A 7,078-nucleotide genomic window follows, 5' to 3' on the forward strand; every position below is an offset into this window, starting at 1 on the left:
AGGGGCCGGGGGTGTTGGGGAGGGAGCAGGGGTCGGGGGTGTTGGGGACGTCTCAGGTGGGGTGAGTGTATGGTTGGGATTGGCTATGGTGGGTGTTAATGGTGGTGGTGATAAGTTGTGTTCGGCAGGTAGGGGAGTATATAGTTGGAAAGGACGGGGAGAGGGGGTGTTTGCGGAGCTAGGGGTGTTGGATGGTGTAGTAGTGCGTTGTGAGAAAGGAAAAATGTGCTCAGCAAACGTGACATGACGAGAGACATGAACGTGTCCGGTGTGAAGGTCGAGACAGCGATAGCCTTTGTGCTCGTCAGAGAAGCCGAGAAAAGCACATGGGATAGAGCGTGGTGACAATTTATTTAAAGAAGTGGCGTAGGCATTGGGAAAACAGAGACAGCCGAAAACACGAACCGCGGAGTAGTCGGGGTGGGAAAGAAAGAGGGAATAATAGGGAGTAGTGTTGGGTTTAGTTTTAGAAGGTCGAATATTTAGAAGGAAGGTGGCCATGTGTAGGGCTTCAGCCCAAAACTTGGGAGGCATAGATGATTGAATGAGGAGAGTGCGAACTATATCATTGAAGGTGCGAAGAGAGCGTTCTGCTTTACCATTTTGAGGGGAGGTGTAGGGACATGAGAACCTAAGCAGGATGCCATGTTGTAAGAAGAAAGTACGATTTTTAATGTTATCAAACTCGCGACCATTGTCACATTGGATAAAGCGAATTGGGAGGAAGAAGTGAACAGACACATAGCGTTGAAAATTAAGGAAAAGAGAATGGACCTCGGATTTGTTGCGTAGAGGAAAAGTCCAGACAAAGTGGGTGAAATCATCTAGGATAACAAGGTAGTATTTAAAACCCGAAACACTTGCAATGGGAGAGGTCCATAAATCACAATGTATTAATTCAAAGGGATAAGTGCTACAAGAACTAGAGGAACTAAAGGGAAGACGCACATGTTTGCCTAATTGACAAGACTCGCAAAACACAGAATTATGAGAGTCCCTATTACATGGTATGGTAAATTCACTAAGCATAGAAGCTAAGACGGCGGGGTTGGGATGGCCCAAGCGACGATGCCAGAGATCGACAGAGGCCAGCATGGATGTTGGAGGGGTGGCGGCAGGAACTCCATTAAGAGTATAAAGATCACCGGAACTATTGAAGCGAGCGATCTCGGCCTTGGTCAGGTAATCCTTCACAGATAGACCAAAAGAGTCAAATTCAGCCGAAACTAGATTGTCGCAAGTAAATTGGCGAACAGAGATAAGATTTTTAATGAGGGCGGGTGCAACTAGAACATCGCGAAGTAAAAGAGGTTTGGTGGAAGAGGGAAGTTGAGCCTGACCAACACAATATATAGGAATAGATGATCCATCTCCAAGGATAATGGAAGGGAAAGGAGATTTAGTGCAAGAAGATAACCAATTACTAGATGCAGACATATGACTAGAGGCCCCTGAATCAAAGATCCAATCCGTACCTGAGTTTCCTTGTGCAGCAAAGTTATTCATGGCCTGGAGAAAGGCAGCTTGATCCCAGCTCGGCGTCGCAGGTGAGGGTGGCATCCGAAGCAGTGCCGGCGGATACGATGGTGAAGGCAGTAGGGCCGGCTGGGGAGTGTAGTAGGCATTGGCCGACTGTGGTGGGGGTGGCGTCGGGAGCAGGGCCGGCTGAGGTGTGTAGTAGGCGCCGCCGTCGGTGCTGTAATGACCATAAGGAGCATACGTCGGGGCGGCGTGATAGGCATTGACCGGCTGTCGGGGGTTGAGAACCCCGGGAGCACCAGTAGGCGGCCGAAGGCCGGGTTGGCAGGCACCTGAGTATGCCGGCGGAGCACCGAGGGTGGACGGAGCGGACCAGGACATGGGCCATGCTTGAACAAGCCCCGTCCAAGGATCATGAGGAGGCCGCCATGCAACCGCAGATGGAGCACTGGTGGGTGGTGCAGGACTCGGTGCTGGTGATGTCGTAGGCGGAACCGAACGAGTCGGCGGCGGCCTGTAGATAGGGTTTTTGCCGCGGTAGTTCGGACTAGGACGCCAGCCTGGGGGCGGTTCAACAGATGACGATGCGGACGGCCCGGCGGCAGGAGCCGGCCTGGAAGGCGGCGCTGGTGTAGACGAGAGAGGAGGACGAGCCGCAGCATGAAAGATCTTGGGGCGAGAGTCCTTGCGAGCTTGTGTTTCCGCCGCGAGTTGTAGCAAGGAACGTACTTCAGCGAAGGTAGGTGGGGGCCGTATCATCGGTATGAACGAGGCTTGCTTGTCAAAGTCTTCGCTGAGGCTGACGACGACGATATTGATTAGCTGTGAGTCGCTAACTGTATCGCCGAGTTCGCGGAGCTCATCGCCAATGGTCTTAACGCGCTGGCAGAACAGGTTCACCGGGGCGTCTCCTTGCACCATATTGCGAAGCTCGGTGTGGAGAGCGTTTTTCCGAGCGTCGGTGTTGCTTTGAAAGAGCTGACGGAGGAAATGCCAGATGTTGGCAGCGGTGGCGCCGTCGTGATCGAGCATGTTGAAGATCTCGGTGATGATGCGGGTGTAGAACCACTGGACGATCGCGAGATCGTCTTTCAACCATTGCGGATCGTCGGGGCGGGGAAGACAGTTGGCGGCGACATGCGAGCGCAGGTTGCAGCGGCCGAGGTGGAGATCGAAGAGATGTCTCCAATGGTAGTAGTTGTGGGCGGCGAGATGAAGAACTATGGGGATGTAGGGGCTGACGTCGGAGATTGTGTCAGCAAGAGATATTGGTGCGGCGAGGATGGGTGCAGGGTAGTTTTGTGGAGCTATGGTGAGGGCCGAGAGAGAAGCGGCCGCGGCGTTGGCAGCCTTGGCGATGAGTGCGGCCCGGCGCTCGAAGTAGCCGGGCGGCGGCGGCGGCGGTGGCGTTGGCGGAGCCATACCCTAAACCCTGGGACCGGTATCTGATACCATGAAAGCTGAATAAAACTGTTGCTTATTGATGATTTGGTGCGGCATACAAGAGTATATAAAAGGGTACAAACCGACTTGAGGTAGGGGTACAAAACTGACTTGGACTAGAAGTCGTATACCATAATGACTACTCTAACAAGACCATCTAGGCCTACCCTGGACATTGCATGCATGGCCTTTTGTTTTTGCTCTTCAACTCTTTTTTGTTACCATAATTGTTCTATTCATCAATTATTAACAACACATATAGAAGTTGATATTCAATGCCAAAATATACATAAGCATCATCAAGTTGATTCTTTTGTCACATGGATGGTACATGAAAGGAGAATATGCAATATTGGTTCCTGGCCATTAGTGTCCATGAACATCTCAGCCAATAATAGAATTTTGTACCTAAGATGTTGATTACTGTGCCTTTCTTAATCAAACTTTCAAATTGCTATTTTCCAGTCAACATTCACGATTGTCCCATAAGCATCTTCTAATCCCTTTGCACCTGCACAAATCTTAGTGCTTAGACCAGATAACTTTTAGTATCTACTACATATGAATAGTAATTTCACAGTCACCTGACAAATATCAAACTTGTAATTGACCTCTTTGGCTCAAGGTCTGCATGATGACATGGAGAAAACAAGCAGTGTTCGCTTGTGACACAATAAGCACTATTTTCTTGATCTTAAACATTGGTGGTTGTCTCCTCCTTTCTATTATCTATGACCTAATCCTTAGCTTTGAGTTTCCCTACTCTATTCATTACTCTCTCCGTCCCATAATATAAGAACATTTTCAAGCTAACATAGCTTGAAAAACGTTCTTATATTTTGGGACGGAGGGAGTAGTAAATGGCTAATGCATTTCAAATATCTTGATTGTCTGCTTATGAACGACATAATATAGGCAGATAAACTTCTATAGAAACTGCATAATTAAAATGCATCTCACTTCGTGGTTTCACGCAAACTGCTAGGAACTAACAGCGTTAAACCTTTTGGACTGAGGGTAAAGCATTCTGCATGCGATTCTGCCTGTCTCATTGTCAAAGTTCTCACCATGCACATATAAAATTGAATGGAAGAATAAATTAGGTCCTGCAACTGATAAACCATAGTCTACAGAACACCGTCAAGCTTGGCTAAACTCTGAAACTCCTCCCCTACTAACGACACCTCCCTGAAAGACTTGACAAACAAGTCCTTTAGTTTTTTCCTCTCTAAATTCGAGAGAATTTCACTACGACTGAAGTTTTGGACCAGGTCGGTTCTGAAAATTTGGAGAGGATCGAACTATTACCCTCTGTTATTCTAAGACATGTGTCCACTCAGCTGACCACCACCCCGGCTTAATAGTCTTCACCATGACAGCAAACTTCAAGCATCAGCGAGATTTATGTTCTTTTTCTAGAGTAAGTTATTTAAATTATGTAAGAAATTTTAAAGTTCTGTATATAACTTTTTACATTACTTTTACATGGTTAAATTCTTTCAGTGGTGAGAAGATAGGGACCACTCTATGGGTAAAACTTTTTGCTATCATCATTGTCACTACAAAATTCATCAAAAAAAATAAAAGATCAGAGTTCTCACCATTGATTTATTTTGCATATGCTGCTCATCTTAATATTAAATTATGCAAATTCTATTGATATTGCTTCTTCCTTTCTCATATGTACTTAGATTTATTTTAGTCTCAAAGAATTAAAAAAAGAGGCTTTTGTTTATGACAACAATAGATGTGAAAAGGAGGCGTACTCAATTGAAGGTGTACATCCGTAACATGTCCGATCCGCATAATCATTCCCGATAATAAACACATCCTTATGATAAACTTGCACCTCTCCAACTCAGATTTTCACTTTTTTGCTCTTCGTATTCAATGGATGATTACAAACATGAGGACAAACACTTGGTAGAAATAGCAAATAAATGAGATCAAAGAATTTAATCTCTAAAGAGGTGCTCAAACTATAATACAGAAAGGAATGAAGTTGCTATAAACAAAAGAACTAACTCTTAAGGGGGGTTACACTATTAACCTACTGACTAGCAACATCCATGGACTGTATGACTATTGGAATCTCCACTGTACAGCAGGACCAAATGGCCAGGATAGCAAAACTCGATAGTGCTTTACACATATTCTGCTTCACAGCATCAAACATGGAGAGCGAGAACTGATTTCACTCAACTAATTATACATTATCAATTTTATACTCTAATGTACCATAAACCATTTTCTACTTGGGAATTTACTACATAAGAGTGGTCCATGCACTCATGCCAAGTGCATGTATACAGTACACTTATTAGTACAAACCAAAGGAATTGGTTAGACAGAAACAAAGATTTATTAAAAAGAGCATGCACCGCTACTTGCATACATATGAAGTAGATGGGTGTTGGCTTGAACGTCGTCGGGGTAGAGTCCATCTCAATCGCAGTGAACTAGATGGATCATGCTGCCTTTCATACATTATTATATGTAATCATAAGTACATGAAAAAAAGTACACTGCAGACTACCTTCAAAATAATAACCGACTTACCTATGATAACAAGATATGATAGGATGGGGTCAACTACTCCGCATAAGTACTGGAAAGATGCATGAACATTTGATGGAAATTGTTCAGTAATACCAAACATCGAACGACATTCTATGTCATCCAATATTTGAAGCTTATTATATAGTCAACCCAATGTTGAGAGCATCAGAACATCGTTATATTTCATATGTACAATGCAATCAAAAGTAATTTTACTACTCAATTATTAAAATTAATTTGTCTATGGGAAATTTTAAAACTATAGCTAATCACAAATACACTAATCACTTCCTTAATTTTTGAATATATGGGCGTAGAGAGGGGGCTGAAACTGTGATTCCTTTCTCAAGCTGCGAAAAAAGTGGAGGGGGCATAAACTAATTAACCAATTTGCCTTAAGCTGTGTTGGGCATCCAGACCTACAACTATCTCATTTCAATTGCAGCCAGTATACCATTTGTCACTGTTAAGAAGTACCTTAAAGTATATTGGTTCAGTGTACAAAGACAGAAAAAGGAAAAGGGAGAGGGGGGACCTGCAGGTTCTAGAATGCGATGCTGAAGCCGGGTTGCGGCTATCGAGGATGAAGACGATGCATCGGCAACCTCGCTTGGGGATAGCAACGACGCCTCCGGCCCGACGCTCGGGGACGGATAACACCCCCAAGATCCCCACAACCACAATCTGCAGGAGCTAAGGGGAACGAGATCCACTCCTTCAACGCATAAATGGAAGCTGACGGCAACTGCGATGCGAGTTCTACGAGGTCGCATCGTCCCTCATGCAGCTGATATCAGGGCCCTGCTACCTGTTGACCGCCCGGGAGATCGATGAGGCACGCGGGCAGCCAAACTAGGCGCAGTCCCAGCCACGAGGGGTGTGAGTGAGGATCACGACGTACGAGAGGAGACTGAGGAGAGCTTGGAGGTGATCCTTACATATGTGTTGGACCCAGGCTGGCTCATCCTTTTCCATGGTTGCGAGCTCTCGAGAAGACAAGAAGATTTTTTCCATTCTGTTCTAAGTTGAAGAGGACTTTTTCCGGAAAGGGAGAAACAAAGAAGGCAAGAAGACTCGATGTCCGAGTAATAGGCCACGGGTAGGCTAACCCGAGACCCAGAACCTTTCAAGACATCGGGGCTGGCTGCGCCCCTCAAAGCACCAAGACGAAGTGCCGTTTTCTGGTGGCCGGCTGCCCGTATACGGCCGAGTTCCAGAAGCCGGCATCACAAAGAGCCGACTCTTAGTGGGCGGTTTCCATAGAAGTCGGCCCCTAGCAGTCGGCCTGTGGCGCCCATGAAGCCTGCGCCCTCATCAAGAAAGACAAGACACGGAGTGGCTACAGTGTAGCCCATCCCCCCGTCCAAGGATGGGTGTGGCACAGTGCACCGTACAGGCGGAGATCTCCGCCCGGCGCGACACTGTTGCACTCCACCCCTGACGTCACCACAAGCAGGCGGAGCCCTGCTCCCACGACGGCTTGTCGATACGACCCAACGACCATGGGCCCCACCGATCAGCGAGAGCCCGGAAGACGGCTAGAGCCCCACCAGTCGGACCCGAGGGACGTCGGCCCCCAGCAGTCGGCCCGCCCCTT

The sequence above is a fragment of the Triticum aestivum genome, chromosome 3D (assembly GCF_018294505.1).
Source record: "Triticum aestivum cultivar Chinese Spring chromosome 3D, IWGSC CS RefSeq v2.1, whole genome shotgun sequence".
Taxonomy (NCBI): Eukaryota; Viridiplantae; Streptophyta; class Magnoliopsida; order Poales; family Poaceae; genus Triticum; species Triticum aestivum.